Below are 19,255 nucleotides of genomic sequence, written 5' to 3'. Positions count from 1 at the left end.
TAACTGTGAGCCCCAATCCCTCATGAAGCTCAGTTTTGGGGTTTTAAATTCTTATGGGTATATTATTATTATTATTATTATTATTATTATTATTTCCAGACTTGAAACTAGTTCTCTTTGGTCTCCTGATTCTAAGCACAAAAATCTTTCCACAAGGCAATGCTCCTTTCTGGAAAAATTGGCTAAACTAGAAAAAATGTATGCCTTGTGACATTGAGAAACTGGAAACACATGACACAGTATTCTGATTGCCATCTTCATGGGCACTTATTGTTTCTATTGAAGTTCATCAGCATACCATATTAGCCTGTGCCTAGACATGACATGCAGCAGTGAAACAACTTGTGAAAGAAACATTTCTAACATTCCAAATATATAAATCTCCCATTTATTTTTGACTTGCATATATTTTCTAAGGTCTCAATATTATTCATTTTATAGATGTCTCAGTTGTTGAAATAGCTAAAGAATTAACAAGATATTTGATGGAAAAACAGAATTTTGATATTGTGTGAAGTGGTCTTTGGCTTAATAAAAAGACTTTAGCTTTTAAAAAAAAAAGCTTTAAAAAAGAATGGTAAAAACAAGAAGATATATCATGTCACTTTTGTTGATGTTTTACCCATTAAACATTTTGCAAGTATTTGAATTCTGTGATAATTGAGGCCTGTTACACACAGAGAAGTCTATCAAGGAGCTAGTCCTGCATCACTCTCAACACATACTTTTCACCACTCAGGGAATTTGTGGGTCCATACACAGAATTACCAAACATCTCTGTCTACTTTCTGCTCCCAACAATCTTGGTTTAGACCTGTTGTCCCAGTGTAATTATTAGTGTCCCCTTTCACACTCAAAATTATCCCAATTTGGACATGGTTTATACAGAAAGCCACACCTACCATCTTAGAGACTATGTTTTAACACAGTGCCTGATGAGGAAAAACTTAAAGTTTTCTGGGAAGAAAGTTACCAATCAATGCTAGTCCTTCACAAAAGCAGAAAGTCACCTGGGAGGTGATCCTCTTAAACTTATCTATACAGATGAATGGCCTCTCTTGGCTGACCACATGTAAAGAAAGAAGTCACCCAAAACCCTGGAAGAAAGGTAAAATGGGACTCTTTGTAGCTTGTCAAATATTGTCCCTCATCTCTTTAGTAGACAAGGTTGGATACCAAAGAAGCAGGTAATTTCATTAAAAAATCAAGAAGTGCTTCGAGGGGAAAGAGATTAAAATTTTGACCTCTTCCTTTTTTGCAATCAATAACATTGTATTTCTCCAATGGGTTAAAATGTTTCTAGCTGAGTTTTGCTGGCAAGAAAGGAAACCAAAGGCCCCAAAGAGGGACATTCCATAAAGAGGAAAGTAGTCTAAACTGGGGACCTAGAATCAAAGCCAAGTCCTATAAGTGAAAGATGGATGCCATACAGCAGCATGATGTTTGTATTTGGGGAATGATGGCAGATCATGTAATATGTAAATTTAGACTATAAACTGTGAAAACTTGAAAGGGAAGTCGATAAGGATTGACTACACTGGGCAGCATCAGCTTTCAGCAGCCTGAAATCAAAAGCCATCTAGAACTGGAACCCATTGAAGGACTGATAAGAATTCCCAGTTCTCCTCTGGCCCAGCATTTGGAAATGCAAGTCACCCTTTGAGACTAGCCTAGAGGTCTTAGGTAATTTAGAGTCAAGGAAACCCATAAGAGGCAGAAAACAGACTTGCTGCTAATATGAGCAGTTGAAAGGGATTTAACAATTAATTGGGAAAATAAAAGGGATATGACAGTACTCTTGCCAAGAAAAAAAGATATCATTTCAAACCACCATAATTCATATATGACACAATTAGGGCATTTTCTAAGGTTTAAAGAATCAGTTCATTGTGAGGAAAGGAGAAAGCATCTCATATGTGGTATCTGGAGCATAAAGGACACTGCTTTAACCAGCTTCCTTAATGCTTACCTCTCCCTATCAAAGTCCATGGACAAAGTGACTTAGAGGCAGCCATATGGACAGAGATAAGCAGTTATAGAGACATTTTCAACTCTTGACAAGAAATCTGCTCCTGAAAGAAAATAAGCAAGCAAGGGCTAATTAGTAAGTGTAACACTGGCTCCTTAATTAAAATATCCCTTTAGATCCAAGCTATTCCATGGGATGACATTTAATAATATTGAATTATAGTTATGAATGAGTTTGCCCAAATGTCTTCATCTTTGATTAAGATAAGCATTGTCCATAGTGAAACAACCTTCTTAAGTCATCTATGAACAGAGCTTTAGCAAATCTTTTTATTCAGGAGCTTAGATGTCCTGAGACTACTGCCTACCACCAGGTATTCTGAGTGTACACTTTTCAAAATGCTACCAAGCAAGACCAGGTGTCCAACACCATTGCCACACACTTCAATAGTGAGGATATACATATATACATATATTGGTAGTATATATGCATATATGACAACAAAAGACATCCCTCTCAGAGAGCTACAAGAAGATGAGAAAAAAATAAGTCCTTATTGTACCTTCAAAATAAGACTGACATTTTCCCATAACATCCTCTGAAACCATGATGGCCAATCTGCCCTTCTTTCTGCTAAAACATTTTGTTGTGGCTAGATAAAAGAGCAAAGGAGGAAAACAAATAGTAAGAAGGTTTTGGGTTAAAGGGACTTCATTTTTTCTGGAATCAATTGCTTTTGGAAAATATTAATGCTCAGATATTTGTATCTATACCTTTCTTGCACTTCACTTCCACTGTAGTTCATGGTGGGCCACCTGCCTGAGGAACCACGGATCCTCTGGAACAACAGAGACAACTGTATTTGCTATTTGCAATATGTATCCAAGGGTATTATACCTTCTGATTTTCTGACACATTCGAGACTGGTCAGGCTTTGTTCATTTAGGCTAAAATGTGGCATCAAGGATGATTTTCTTTTTTGAGACAGAAAGAATATGAGCAGGGGGAGAGGTAGAGGGGGAGGGAGCAAGAATCCTCAAGCAGACTTCCCGCTGAGTGTGGAGCATGTTGCGGGGCTCAATCCCAGTACCCTGAGATCATGACCTGAGCCGCAATCAAGAGTCATACATTTAAGTGACTGAGCCATCCAAAGATGATTTTCCTTTGCTGGGATTATACTAAGTTGTGATGTGTCTAGTTAATGAGATCTTTGGGATCAAAATCTATGTTTTATTAATTATTATATCTCAAAATAAACAACTGTGGGACTGAAATTGGACTATCATTATCATGATCTTCTAACTAGTCTTCAGTTACAAGTGACAGAAAGCATAACCCAAATAGCTTATACAAAGAGGCAATTTATTGGTTCATAAAATTGGTAAGTTTGGTAACAGGATTAGCTTCAAGCATGGCTGAATTCAGAAGCTCAAATGAGTTATCAGAACTTGATCTCTTAGTTTAGTTCTCTTTTCCTCTGTATTTGGGCATTATTCTCTGGCAAATTCTGACCTTTTGAATGCAAGATGATTGCTGAATCTTTGGTTCCTGCCTTCCCACATTTGATTACAACATAAAGGAGAAAGCTGTTTTCTAGTGTCCCATGAAAATCCTTGAGTCCTATTCTAATTGGATAAGTTTAGGACTAATGTTCACCCCTGAATTATTCAATATAGCCAGAAATAGGCACATCCACTATGAAGCCAGGGCAACACACTATGCAGAGGTGTTAAGTTATCTGTCTGCAGTACAGCACTGTTTTCCCTTTTTTAAAGTTCTCCCATTTACCACAGACTTAGAAGCTTGGGAGCTATATTGCCTTGTAAGACTCCAAGTTAGGTTCTAACAGTAAGAGAACTAGCCTGAGATTTGAAAGTCAAAGGAAATTCAAAGCCATCATTTCTCCTGGGGCAGTGACAGGTGGGTGTGTAGGCTTTGGCTGTGGGTGGTTGTGAGGTTTTTGATGGCAGCTTCCAGGCATCTTCCTGCAAATCATTAAACTCTAATGCCGTAAGTAGCTGAGACCATTGCCAGAATTTCTATGATTGTGGTGTTTTTTTATTTCCTGCCCATGAGTGACAGTGTCTCTGACTCTCACTACCCAACCCCGCTCTCTACCTTCTTTCACTAGTTTCATAAGTCTCTGATTCCTGTATTAAATTCCTTTTGCTTGAAGTTCCTAGACTGTTACTGATTTCTGATACATCTGTTCAGAAGAGCTGATGAGAGTGAAGGAACATCTGCAAACCCAATCTTGATTTATAAATAGGTAGGAGAATGAGTAGCAAAGAAGTGGAAATAAAAGTTCACTCCATTTCCCATCAGTAGCATCATCCTAATGTTCTAGAAATCATAGGAGTTGCTTTTTCAAAACACCTCAGTTGCATGGATTAAAAATCTAGAGTAGTTTCCTTTGTTTACCAAACTTGAGAGATTTCAGCTTGTCCTTCCTGGTCCTTGATAATTGGGTTACACTTACCTTTCTCACCCTAGCATTCACCATCCTTCCACATGCCCCACAGAAGAAATTAAAAAGACTAGATTTGGGGCACCTGGGTGGCTCAGTGGTTGAGCATCTGCCTTTGGCTCAGGTCATGATCCCAGGGTCTTGGGATCAAATACCACATCAGGCTCCCTATAGGGATCCTGCTTCACCTTCTTCCTATGTCTCTGCCTCTCTCTGTGTCTCTCATGAATAAATAAATAAAATATTTTTTAAAAATAGACTAGTTGGGCAGCCCGGGTAGCTCAGCGGCTTAACTCCTGCCTTCAGCCCAGGGCATGATCCTGGGGACCCGGAATCAAGTCCCATGTCAGGCTCTCTGCATGGAGCCTGCTTCTCCCTCTGTCTCTCTCTCTCTCTCTCATTCTGTGTGTCTCTCATGAATGAATAAATAAAATCTTAAAAAAAAAAGATTAAAAAATAAAAATAGACTAGATTCTACTATTGGAACATAACCTGAGCTTCTCTGCCTCCCTCCTGTCATTTCTCCCATCCAGCCCCTTAGTTTAGGGTTTTCACAAACCCCATACCCTCTTTTCACATGTTTGTATCTCCAAGGCACCCATCCCCTCTACACCCATTCCTCTTCTCCCTCCATGTCCATTGTCCTGGCATCTTATAACACTTTCTTCAGACAACCTCACATGTGCCTGACACATGAATTTTTTATGTAAAATGTATGGAATAGCAGTTAGTTATTAACTATTTAACAGACAGCATATGTGAGGTAAACATTGTCAAGATGAATCTGCTGTTTAGATATTTGACCAAGGACATACTTTTGACATAGTTATCCTGTCAAATGCTTAGCTGTGGCCTTCTTAGATCTAAAACTCCAAAGTAAATTTTAAGAATGGATCAACACTACATTAAGTCTATGAAGTTCACTCTTGTACTGTTACTTTTGCCTTGTGGCTTTAAAATGATATCATTGAGGGCAGTTAATGAAATACAGTGTTATGCCTACACCATGTTATGTGACCACCAAAATCCATTTGACACTTCTGCCTGGACATGTGACTTTCTTCAATGAGAAGTGCATTTTCCAGCCTCCATTGGTAAATTGGAATATGAGCAGGAGTGATGTGTGCAACACCCATATCACTTTCTCAAGAGGGTATCCTTTGCCCTTTATCTTTCCTGTGATCTGAAACACAGATGTACTGCCTGAAACCCAGGGGATGGAGGGGATGAGGGCAAGCTATACCTCAACCAGGACAGCTCATTTTAGGGCATTTATGTGGCCTTATAAAAGAGAAAAATAAACTTCTATTTTCTTTCAGCCACTTTATATCTTTGTTGGAGATTTGTTCAGAGACTAAAGCATCACCCTAGCTAACAGTAATACACATGGGCTTCAAACAAAGCAGAGAAATGTGCTCCTTTACACTGAAATCCAGTGTAATCTCCTTTAACATAAAGTTGACCCTCATTATCTGCAGATTCTCTGTTTGCAAATTCACCTGAATTTCACCCTGAAATTCATGTGTAACCACAAAATCAATACTGTGGCTCTTTGACAACCACTCAAGGACATAAGCAGAGCGGAATAAAATCTGAGTTGCCCAACTTCGACGTCTCCCACTGAAGCTGAACAAGGCAGTGCTCTGCCTTCTTGTTCCAGATCTCACACTATAAACAAGTATCCTTTCCATAGTATATTGAGTGCCATGTTTTTCACATTCTGTGCTTTTTGGTGGGAATTCCACTGTTTGAGATTCAAATTCAAATTCCACTGCCTGCAAATGTAGTGCTGTAGTACTGTCTAATGCTGCTAAGCACAGAAAGGTTGGGTGTACCTTACAGAGACAATGCATGTGTTGGATAAGCTTTCTGTAGACATGAGTGATAGTACTCTTGGTCCTAAGCTCAATGTTAATGAATCATTAATGTGAATTAAATATATGTGTCTTTGAATAGAAATAAACATAAAGTTGCATATGACTGGTTGATGAAAGGTTGTAACCAGAGGCTTGAGGGAGCCTAATCTTCTATTTCTCCTAAGAGTAATGGTTCAGTATTCAGTAATTCAGCATTCATGGCCACTTAGAATCAAACTATCACAACAACAACAACAACAACCACAACCACAACTAGAATTGATTGTATCCTTGCCTCCTATATTTGTAGTATCATGCAGTCCCATTCTAAGTGACACTTGCAGGTAAATGAAAACAAAACAAAAACAAACCAAAAAAACTACCAGCTTTACATCTCCATGTAGGAGCAGAGGGGAGGGATACTAATTAACAGTAAAAAAGCTTGTTTGCCTCCATTATAGACTTTTTTGACCAGTAAGCCTGGGAATATAAATCAGTCACAGCCACCTTAGCCTCTCCGACATACTCATGATAGAGAAATGTAATCAAGAACACCAGGAGGCATCCAGCTCAATCCTTTCTTAACTAAGAGGAGGAAACCAATGTCCAAATGCCTAGGGCCACACTACTGACTATCCTGTCTGCTAATGCAGAGCAAAACTCTTGAGTCTCTCAGCTCCCAAACCAGGTCTGCACAAGGCTTGCTACATATGGTGATGGGAAAAGAACTGATCCTTTTGGTGCAATAAAAGGAAGTAGTCAAAAAGAGTACTAGACAGAGGGGAAAAGTTGGATGGAAAGCCAGGACCATGTGGTTCTAGGTTCTTATGTTCCTGGGCTTGGGGTTTATGTTCCTGACAGTCAAATTCTAACCTCCTGGGATGTCTGGGTGGCTTAGTGGTTGAACAGGGCATGGTCCTGGAGCCCCAGGATCAAGTCCCACATCAGGCCCCCCTTGAGGAGCCTGCTTCTCTCTCTGCCTATAACTCTGCCTCTCTCTCTCTCATGAATAAATAAATAAAATCTTAAAAAAAAAATCTAACCTCCTATTTGAAATCAAGAAATAGTCCTGACTATGCCAGACCCTGAGCTAGTGCTGGGTCTCTACATTTGACTGTTTCTCAGGTGATGAGTTTCTTTCTCCAAAGAATAAGAGCTCTATGTTATTTTTTCCTTTGAAGATTTTATTTATTTATTTATTTATTTGAGAGAGAGTGAGCAGGGAGGGGCAGAGAGGGAGGGAGAGGGAGAAATAACTCCACTTGGTGTCGAGTCTAACATGGCCCTGATCCCCAAACCCTGAGATCGGGATCTGAGTCAATACCAAGAGTCAGATGCCTAGCTGACTGAACCACCCAGGTGCCCCAAGAGTTCTACGTTTTGAGTTGAGTTAGATGGCTGGCCCTGAGCTGTGATTTCCACTCTGCTTTGATCATCTAATTTTGGTATTCTTTAAGTGGCCTAGTTTTAAGGACCCAAACCTCTTCCTCCAACATTGTCACTTGCCCCATCATCATTAAGTACTTATCACATCTAAACAGTAATTTCTTGATTGCCAAATATTTGATTTTTTTTAACTTCTGAAGCATAGTTATTTGATATATAGATTTTTCCAAAATGACTCTCTGTCAGGACGTGTAAGGATAGTCATCTCATTTAAAAAAAAAAAAAAGTGTATTCCTGAAGATCAAACCAAAGCCTCTTAACAGCATTACCTGTGATGGGGGATGGGGGGGGCAGTCAGAAGGCCTGAGAAGGTAAGTTCCCAGAGGACAAGAAACTAAACATTGAATACCAACTATACACAACTAATATCGTGTGGGGATTAAAAAAAAAATTAGCCTGCATTGTGACTTCAGCATGCTGAAACAATGTCTGTGCAATGCCAAAAACATCCAGATGGAAGTGGAGAACTCAGCCGCCACCACATGCTTCATCTGCACCGATGTCTTATGGAAACAGCCAGCACAGATCTCTGGGGCCTGGAACAGTTGCCGGGCAAGAAGCCAGAGGGGAGAAATATTGCCAATATATGTTTAAATTAAATTAATTAACATTTATATAACTCCCTACATTGTATAAGGAACTTTCTATCAAATATAGTGTCTCATTTAATCAGAACAACCGCCCTATAAATTAGCTATTATTATTTGCTGTACTTTATAGATAAAAAATTTAAGCCTCAAAAAAATTTAGATCACAGTTTACTCCATACAGAGTGGAGTCAGGACTTGAACCCTTCTCATAGAGTCTATAATAATGATTGAGGATTTACTATGTGCCAAGAACTTCTGACACCAACAGAGTAGTAGGAAACAAAAAGTGAAATGCAACAGAAATGGAAGGATAAATTGGATTTATTTAAAATTCAGTGGATTTATTCTGTGAGTCCCTAATACCACACACATGAGCCCAGACAGGTTTCACATACCTTCTTAGACTATCCACACCTAACAAGGCATATGCTTCAGTGAAGACAGACAATAATAATCCAATATGTTTGTAAGATTCACAAGTTGACAACGTGGGGCAAGTTGCCAATTTTGCATTCCTGAAAATTATTCTAAGTAATGGCCCTAGTTTGATGGTATTATGCTCCAGAAGGAGTTTATTCTTGTTTCTAGAACCATCCAGATCAACACAATTCTGTTTGCACTTTTTTTCACCAATATATTTTTATTCATCTCTTGGTCCTCATCTTGGTCATACGTATCTATGAGAGTAGCTTGATTTTAGGGGCAAAAAAAGAAATGCACAGAAATGCAGCACTGAGTTTAGAATCACCAGTTTCTACAAATTTAAAAGAGGAGAACCAAAGTCTCCTTCAGAAAACAAAGGAACTTGCTATCACATGAGACACAGACACCACAGCCATGTACAGTGAGTCTCTGAAGTTTCCTGTTGACTAGGAGATAAAAACAGGTAGATGTGTGAAGGGCGCAGTCATTTACATGTGTCTGAGACAAATGGAACTTCCTGAAGCCTCAAACCTCAGTCAGATCCCATATTGAGGGCTGATAGGTTTTTCTAGAACATTAGTCTCCACTAGTTATACTTCCACCCACTGTGAGATGAGTTTTGATGCCAATCAGATATTCACAGATGTCTACGCTCAAACCCCTGCCTGGACTTGTAAATTCCACCTATTCAACAGGTTCAGAAAAAAGAAAGATTGTAAGTTACATCTAAGCAGACATATTTGGGGATGATTATGTCCCTCCTATGCTGCAAGCTATGTAACTCAATAAGAACATATGATTCATGCCCTATTTACACAAGCATTATATTTTCAGTATCCAAAATGACATGAATTATGCATGTTAGACTTTCATAACTTTATATAATCCTGCACATGAAATAGGTGCCCTAGGCTCTTCTTAGAGTTATATCTACAAAAGATTTCAATGGTAAACACTATGATCCATCTTTACCTACTGTAAAAGCACAATGTTTTATATTAGAGGCCAGCAAACTATGCCAAATACAGCCTGCAGTTCATTTTTGTATGGTTCGGGAGCTAAGAACAGTTTTTATAGTTCTAAATAATTTTTTAAAATAATAAAAAAAAAAACAGAACAAAAAAAGTAAACAGGATCAAGTTAAAACATGCAACAGAGAGACCGTGTATGGCCTGTGAAACCAAAACTATTCGTCCTCTACAGGAAAAGTCTGGAAACCTATTTTAAATAATGAGTTGCAAACAAAGCTATTTCATTTATTTACCTTCTTTTATTCATTTCTCTTATTTCTTTATTGGATTTGATTTATTTGTTTTATTTTATTGATTTGATTTAATCAAGTAAAATAATTCCACATACCGACCTTTGATCTCTTACTTTTGAGAATGGCTGCCTCAAGTGTTTTGTAGACAACTCTGAAATCACACTGGAACAGGGCAGAAGGGATGTTATTATCAATTAGTGGAGACTCCATAGATGCAGGAGGGTGAAATGGGGGCATAAGCCCCCCAAATTGCCCTTCTTGCCTTGGGAGAGATTTTTTAAAGTGTAGTTATATTTATACATGCAATTAAATATGCAAGGGTAAGAAACAAATACGTTAGCAATGCAAGACTGCATGAGCAAAAGCCAGTACTAGCCTGGAATACATCGTGCCACATGTTCACTGCGTGATTGAAATTAACTTTGCAGAGCTGCATAAATTAAATGCTTGCACCCAGAAAATTCAGGTCATTTTTTTCAGCTGGGCATCTCCACAAGTGTGGGTTGTAGCTTAGGTACTCCGGAACCCCAGAGACTCTACACTTGAGCTTTACAATCAAGCACTTAGATCATTTTAGCAAATATTCATAAATAGCGGAGGAGTGTTACAATAGCCAAGGATGGCCTGGCTGGCTGCTTCCTTACAGCAGATTACACCTTTCAATGTGCCAATTCTCTTCCTCTACCTATGGAGGAAGGGAAACTAAACTCCAAAGAAGAAGGCCACTCCTTGGGTCTGCAGTTATAGGTGGAAGCCAGTAGGTAAATCCTCTTTTGCTTATGACAAGGACATAAGCTAGAAGCACCACCTCACTGTCATACTTCAGTTTCAAAAGAACAACATGGTATATTTCTGTGGCATTGCTTCAAAATGTATTACCTCATCAATTCATTTCTGAAAAAGTCAAAATAGTGGAGGCAGTCTATTTTGCCAACATTTTGAATCAAAGCTGTTTTGAGTTCTTCAGACACCAGAAAGCAGCCTTACTTAATGAGCTGCATCCTCTCCTAGCATTGGTGCAGCTTTTGGGTTCAGAACTGAACATAACCTATCTATTCATTCGTACCTTCATTCAACAAATACTCATTCTAATTAAGAACAGGCTAGCTGTCAGATATTCTATTCAGCTTTGGAGACACAAAAGTGATTAGAACACAGTCCCTGGACTCAAAAGCCCAGAGAGAGAGACACCTGGGTGGCTTAGTGGTTGAATGTCTGCCATCAGCTCAGATTGTGATCCTACAGTCCTGAGATCGAGTCCCATATCGGGTTCCCCGCAGAGAGGCTGCTTCTCCCTCTGCCTGTGTCTCTGCCTCTCTCTCTCTCTGTGTCTCTCATGAATAAATAAATAAAATCTTTTAAAAAGGCAACAATAAAACAAAGCAAATAAAAAAACCTAGGAGGAGCAATGCCTGGGTGTCTCAGTGGTTCAGTGTCTGCCTTTGATTCAGGGGAGTGATCCTAGGGTCACTGGATCAAGTCCCACATCAGGCTCCCTGCATGGAGCCTGCTTCTCCCTCTGCCTGTGTCTCTACCTCTCTCTTTCTCTGTGTCTCTCATGAAAAAATAAAATCTAAAAAAAAAAAAAAAAACCTAGGATAGATGAGTAAGAGCCATTAAAGGGTAATGTAAGTGCTGCGAGAGGAAAAGCATGTTTCCATAAGGGAGAAGCACTGTGGACAGGGAGTCAGAAAGGCTTTCTCGAGGAATGGAGACCTCTGCTGAACTCTGAAAGTCAAGAAACAGGATGATACAACTTACACCATTACCACACATTCTCTGCGCAAAATGCATAGGATGTCCTGGGTTTTCAGAGAGCAGCAGGAGTCACCAGGAAAGCATGATACACAGGAGATGGCTCGGGGAGGACAGCTATGGAGCAGAGACTGGACCACATTTTTAGTGCCAATTAGCTTAATGGTGCACTATGTGCTCTCTCTTCAAGGAGACCTATTTTTAGGGCTGGGACATAAAGACTGTAACATAAAGATATAAAACAAGACTACCATAAGTTCTGGGAAGAGTATACGTCCCAAGGACTCCTTCCACATTAGTTTTCTAGGGTGGCCATGATAAACTATCACACACTTGGTGGCTTCAGCAACAGAAATGTCTTGTCCCACAGTTCTGGAGTCTAGAAATCCAAAATTGAGATGATGGCAGGGTTGGTCCAACCCTGCCATCCATGGCCTGTGAAAGAGAATCCATGTCTCTGCCCTCACTTCTAGTGTTTGCCTGCAATCTTTGGCATTCCTTGTAGTTGATGCTCTCCTTTGTCTCCACATGATTTTCTGTCTGTACACATATCTTTCTCTTCACATGGCATTCTTTTTCTAAGGACACCAGTCATAGTGGATCAGGGGCCCATCCTACTCCAGTAATGACCTCATTTTAACTGATCACATTGGCAATAACCCTATTTCCAAGTAAGGCCACAATTGGAGGTATTGGAGGCCAGAACATTCATATATGAATGGGGGGAAGGTACAATTCAGCCCATAATGCCCTCACTTAGGACAGAGTAAGGGAACATGCTTTCTGCTTCTCTCCGCAAAGCAGCAGCAACAGTGACAATCCAGTGATGCCTATAAGTGGAAGGCATGGGGTCCAGCCCTCAAAGCTAGGACCTCGGGTGCCAGGGAACTATGGGAAAAATCCCAGGGTAAGAATAAAAATCTCTGTCTTTCAGCTTCCAGCCCCTAAGTAATCAGTTCCTCCACCTTGGCATTTTTACCTGTCCTAGTCATTAGAGAAGAAGAAGAAAGAAGAAAAGAAAGAAGAAAGAAGGAAGAAGGAAGAAGGAAGAAGAAGGAAGAAGAAGAAGAAGAAGAAGATCATCTGAGGCTCCCTGGGGGTGAGTACAGCCCCAGGAATCCCAGCCCCAGCAATGAGGTCAGGTAGCCCTCCTTAACCAGGCAAAGCAGGCTCTTAGCTGTTGTCAGGTCAGGAGGCACAAGGCTGGACCCTGGAAACCGAACCTCCAGGCTATGTGAGAATGGGAAAGAGGACAGGGGAGGAGGAAGAAGAGCAGAGGTCATCCAGTTCTGTCCTGTTTGAGATGCCGGGAGCCCATGGCCGAATGTTATTTTAGAATTCGGTATGTCACACAGGCACAGCATCACCTGCCTGCAGCCCCCCTCCTGCCAGTGGGGGAATTAGGCTAATTATGTCTCCAGGCAGGTATTCCCCTAGTTTTAGGAAAACAGAGACATAAGTAGGAAAGTTGCTGTGGAAAGGAAACTGTGGGCCGCCACAGGACGGCAGGTCAGCAATGAGTGAATGGCCCAAAAGCCTGTGCTACGCAGAGCCCCTGCATTCCTACCCCTGAATGAGCTATAGCAGCGCATCGCAGGCATCAGCTCACCTAATCCCAACCTCCTTGTTTTACAGATGGGGAAACTGAGGACTCAACACACACAGAGACGTCCTGCAGTACCCCAGTGGGAGAGTAACAAGAAGCCCCAAACATTCCATTTTAAGCTCTTTTCATAACATCATTTCACCTCAAATTGCTGGCTAGCCTGTAGAGGTTCACTATGGCTGCCATAGAAAAGCACCACAGACCAGGGAGCTGAAATGCCCAGAACTTTATTTTCACAAAATTCTGGAGACTTGGGATCCCTGGGTGGCTCAGTGGTTGAACATCTGCCTTTGGCTCAGGGAGTGATCCTGGAGTCCCAGGATCAAGTTCCGCATCGGGATCCCTGCCTGGAGCCTGCTTCTCCCTCTGCCTGTGTCTCTGCCTTCTCTCTTCTCTCTGAGTCTCTCATGAATAAATAAATAAAATTGTTTTAAAAAAATTCTGAAAAAAAAATTCTGGAGACTAAATGTTTGAATTTATGGTGTCAGCAGAGTGGGCCTTTCTGAAGCCTCTCCTTGGCTTGTAGATGGCCTCTTCTGCCTGGGTCTGTTTGTGGCCTTTCCTCTGTGATTGCCTCTGTCCAAATTTCATCTTCTTATAAAGATACCCATTAGGGCCTGATGTAATGACCTTATTTTAACTTAATTATCTTGTTCAAGGTCCTATCTCCAGAAACAGTCATGTTCTGAGATACTGGGAATTACACTCTCAACATACCAAATTGGGGCTGGGGCAGGGGGGACCTGATTTCACTGTAGCTCTCCCCCAGAGCCTTTCTTCCAGAGTTTCTGCTCCATAACTTGCTCTGCTGGTGCCACGTGACCCTGCCCCCCTCTGAATAAAGCTGACAAAACCAGGGCCACTCAGCTTCTGGTTCCATCTCTTACAAGCCCAGCAGCTCTGCAGATTATTTATTATGACAGCTCTGCCAGTGGGGACAATGGGCTGGACTGATTCAGGCTCCTTGGGGAAGACTGAAATCAAGCCATGGGGAGAAACAGAGCAGGATCCTAGTGAAGCTGCAGCAAAAGGAGCAGGCACAAAGAGGCTGAGCCTACAGAATGATGAGCTCTGGAGTAGAACCACATCTCTTGCCACCGATCGAAAGAGCAAAAACTCTGGACACCAGAGCCAGGCTGGACTCTAGATGAACTTCCAATAACCCTATTGCTCAGCCTTGGTAAGCTTCCCAAGCTGTGCCTGGGTTTTAAGGCTGTCAGCATATGATATTCCTTATTTCCAGGGGTAACTTGACATTAAAAGCATCAAGTCAACATAAAGAATACCCAAAATAACCATGGCAAGCCAAAAGAATCTTACCCACCCCCTCCCTTTTTTTTCTTTCTCTGCCTAGGAAATGCATGTTAACTGCAGACGAGAAGAAAGAAAGAAAAGAAGAAAGAAGGAAGGAAACGAATGTTTTAGAAAACATGTTTTCTTTTTTCTCTGAGACTCTGGAAGTCATGAAGTATTGAAGCAGAGCTGAAATGGTCCTGCTATTCCCTCAGACAAGAATAAATGGAAAGCAAGGGCCTGGGGAAACCATTTACAATGGCCACGGTAGTGGACTGCATTCTTTCTAATTGTATCCTGAGTGGTGTGTAAGATAAATCTGACTTCAAATGCAATGGAAAGAAGGAAGAATGATGAATCCATTCAACAAACCTACCATGAATGTTCTGCCCACAGTTATACTCCTGACTGCCCTTTTGAGGACATTTCAAAAGCAGAGAAATTTGGGGGCGCCCGGGTGGCTCAGTTGGTTAAGCATCTGCCTTCAGCTCAGGCCATGATCACAGCATCCGGGTCGAGCCTCATGGGCCTCCCTGATCCGCAGGGAATCTGCTTCTCCCTCCACCCTTCACCTCATACACTGTGTGCTCTCTCTCACACACGCTCTCTCTCTCAAATAAACAAATAAAATGTTTTTTAAAAACCACAAAGCCAGAGAAATTTCAATAGTCTTATATCATTTGTCTAATTTTTTCTAGGTCATCCCTTTACATGGCAGTTGATACCTGTCAGCCCTTTCCATGATAGGTTTTTAAGCAGTTAAATTCCACTTTTTGCCATTACATTGGAAGGATTGGTTTTCTTAAACTGCTTTATATTTTTTCCTTTTGAGATTAAGCTGTCTGTTCCTTTGCCTGCTTCTGCTATTCCACTCTAGACTTACTTCAATTTGTCTTTATCCTTCTGATAGTCATGATCCCCAAAACACTACAAGATTTCAGAGTCATTAGTTTGCAAGCCCCTCTGGGGTAGAAATTAAGTTCCTGATTTTTGTTCTATTTCCCCACTGTGTCTGTTGGTGCCCCTCACACAGGAGGCAAAAAACAAATGTTCTCTTACTCATTCCTTTATTCAGACTATTTCTCCCCCAGGACAGTGGGACTGTCCACATATCTCACAAGGAAAGGCTAAGATTCTGGACCTCTTTTACCTTCTAAATAATAGTTAGTTACATCATGCTTTTGTGCTATCCCCCTGTTGACCCGAAGCCAATTTACTTTTGATCCCTGAGTAACTCCATCAGCTCTGGAAAAATCTAGATTTATAACAGAAACTCTTCTCTGACCCTGAATTTGCTCAATCGCCAATAGAGGGATTGGAAGTCGGTCAGAAAAAGCATCTTACCCTTGGCAATACTTCCCCCCAGCAACTTAGAAATCCCTGAACCAAGACTCCTTTTTAGAATTAACAATTTCTAGCCACAAGATGCCCCAGAAGGCTTTAGTGGCAAAACCACACTGACAACAACTGATGAGGACACCGCAGGGTTAGCTGAGTAAATACATACCATGTCTCCTATGGGAAAGGGCTGGGGGCAAGGGGAGAAGCCTGTGTGGATTAAAAAAAAAAAAGTGACTTTTTCTAATCATGCCTAACTATCCCTTTTTTGTAAAACAGTTGAGCTGTTAACTTCTATGCTAAGGCACGTATGCACTTTGGAAAGGTAATTTGAAAGCGAGTTGAGCCATGACAAATAGGGACAGCTGGCCTAATTGAATCATTTGATCTAAGACAGCTCAACTTGGTTATCCTCACTGCAGCCCACACTGATATTAGCGAGTGAATCATTAGCCATGAAATCATGTCGACTTTCCCGACTGCAGCGTTCTTGACATGACAGGATCGCGGTCTGCCTTTCATTATAGCCCCAGTAAGTTCTTTGGTCTGTCAGGAAAACAACAAAGCAGCTTGGAAAACTTTTAGGCTAGGCTTCAGAAAGTCATTTGCTCCAACATGCCACATAGAGCATTTCAAAGAAAGGGCATGAGTTAGCTGCAGGAGCAAGCTAGGTGCACCCAAGCAAGTTCAGCCAGGCTGGATGCACCGAAGCCTCTCCAACATCCACATCTGCAGTTAAAATCAAGAGCAGCTTCATTTCGTAAGCACCAGTCTGTGGTCACTTGGGAAAATGGGCTTTAAATGGAGTAATGATAAATACTTTAACACTTGACCTCCAGACATCCCAAATGGGAGTCTTTGTAGACAGAGGACACTCCTGTCAGCTTTAATTTGGTTTCTGCAAGAGGAAGGAAAGGGGCAAGTACCTCTTTCTGCTGGATTTGTCAGAAGTGGTGAGATATTTAAGAGAGCTCAAATGGAGGGACCAGTCCATTGAAATGTGGAACAAGCCTTGGGTCCTTAGAACACTCAAGCCTTATCCCTAACTTGCCCCCTCACAGCTAGAGTCTTTCTTTATGTCTTCCTCTCAAAACTGCACCTAAGGGGCCCTGGCCTCAATTCCCAGCACAGGCAGACACTGGGACAAAGGCTTGTGAGGACCAGGAGGAGGGAGACAGAGGAGAGAAAGCCAACACAAGATGCATCAGCCTTGGGTTCAAGGAACTCTGCTGGATCCTGCAGAGACTCCTGAGAAGTTCATGAAAGGCTTTTCAGAACTATCTGCAAGGAGAAGAAAGGAGGAAACACTTATTCACTTACTCCTGCTCCCCATTGGTCAGAGATGGCCCTGCAAGAATTAACTCTTTGCACTCTCAGGTGACATATGTGTGTTATGAGCACTTTCCTTGGCTGTCCCAGGAAGTATCAGCAACACCCAGGACCAGGCAGCAAATCAAGTGCCATCCACAAGCCTTGCCAAAGCCTGCCTAAAACTAGTCTCTCAGCCTAAGAGATGGGCCAGTAAGGTTTTGAAGAAACTGTACTGATAAGAACGATCAAAAACAGAAGTGTAGCTTGGATGCAGTTTATGGTAGGTAAAATGTAGACAAATTGATACATTCAAAGATTTTCCCAAAAAGGTCTGAGTAAACAATGACATTTGCAGATAACTTTTATGCTGAAAATGAGATTAGATTTAGAATGGAATATAACAAGACCAAGAAACAACTGATACGGCTCACCTACTGTCTAAGTAGTAGGTGAATCTGAAAAGCAATGGCAAAAATTTTGTAAAGTGAATGTTGAGTTGGAAAGTACTCCAATACTGTAGGGGCGCAGGGAATGAGTACAATTATCAATCTACATCACAAAATTTCAGAGCTGGGAAACAACTTGAAAGTCATGTCCTCCAACTCTCCATTATTATAGATGAGAAAAATCAAGCAACTTCAGATTTCACTAATAGGTGGTGGTGGTATAGATTCCTGAACTTAGACCTTTCTTCACTTGCTTGTCAACTTGGCCCACAAGACCAGTTTCACCATCTGATATGATCATGGCACACCAAGTAAGAATGATTGGACGTCTAGATTGGGTCATTTTGTAAATCCTACCCCAGACATATTTTCACGGTAACCATGATATGAAACAAATAAAGATAACATCCAGAAAAGAACTACGGATGATTTTTTAATATAATAAATGTAATTTTGCATAATTTAATTTTGCTAGGGAAAAATTAAAATTTTTCAATTAAAACATATACCAAAAAAAAGCACAACTATTTACCTAATGGCTTTTAAATATACCTAATAGTTTGAATTTCAATCCATTAGCTATAGTTTCATATTTCATAGTATTTTATGAAAATCATTGTCCAGTAGCTAATTTGTAAATTTTAATAAAATTAAAATGTCTGGGGTGTCTGGTTGGCTCAGTCAGAATAGCACTTGACTCTTGATTTCAGGGTCATGAGTTCAAGCCCCACATTGGATGTAGAGACTATTAAAAAATAATAATAATAAAATAAAATAAATGTCTTGAAAACATACAATTTAGGAGTTATTAAATAGTGCCACTTATATAACTTTGTTTTCTTGATTTTTAAACAATTTTAAAACAATTCATTTTAAAATGATATATTTTAATTTTAAACGCATATTCAGATTCAGTGAAATATTTCATGCAGAGCTAAATTTGTCTTTATCAACAAAAATCTATACTTGCCTTTTGCACTTAGCTTTACTGTTTTAAGTTGTAAATATCAATAAAATCCCCAAAATGTCACATGGAATGATAGAACTGAACACAAGTTCTCTTTCCACATCTTGACAATCACTACACTATCTTTTATTTCTTTTTTAAAAGAAAAGAAATCAAAAAGAAGAAAAGAAATTGATTGATGGATTGATTTTAGAGAAAGAGAGTGAGAAAGAACACAAGCATGAGCAGGGGGAGGAACAGAGCAAGAGGGAGAGGAACAAATAGACTCTGTGCTGAATGCAGAACCCATTGGGGGGCCCTATTCCACAACCCAGAGATTGTGACCTGAGCTAAAGTCAAGAGTCAGATGCGCAACCAAGCCACCTGGCACCCTGACATTATAGTTTATTTCTGATCTACTGGGCTTTTTTAAAAAGATTATTTATTTATTTATTTATTTATTTATTTATTTATTTATGAGAGACACACAGAGAGAGAGGCAGAGACACAGGCAGAGGGAGAAGAAGGCTCCATGCGGGAGCTCC

At 40.5% G+C, this 19,255-nt stretch overlaps 1 protein-coding gene across 1 annotated transcript in view; it reads right to left on the bottom strand.

Moving 5' to 3' along the window:
* Positions 1-404: 404 nt before the first annotated feature.
* LOC144300571 (uncharacterized) overlaps positions 405-19,255 on the bottom strand; it is a 227,658-nt gene continuing 208,807 nt past the window's right edge. The window contains exons 9-11 of the mRNA XM_077876789.1: positions 2,743-2,807; positions 2,532-2,621; positions 405-2,072 (exon numbers count right to left, since the gene is read on the bottom strand). The gene's annotated coding sequence lies outside the window, so the exon portion shown is untranslated. The remainder of the gene's footprint in view (positions 2,073-2,531; positions 2,622-2,742; positions 2,808-19,255) is intronic.

Source organism: Canis aureus, chromosome 28 (genome assembly GCF_053574225.1).
Source record: "Canis aureus isolate CA01 chromosome 28, VMU_Caureus_v.1.0, whole genome shotgun sequence".
Lineage (NCBI taxonomy): Eukaryota > Metazoa > Chordata > Mammalia > Carnivora > Canidae > Canis > Canis aureus.
This window is presented reverse-complemented; position numbering and strand designations above follow the sequence as displayed.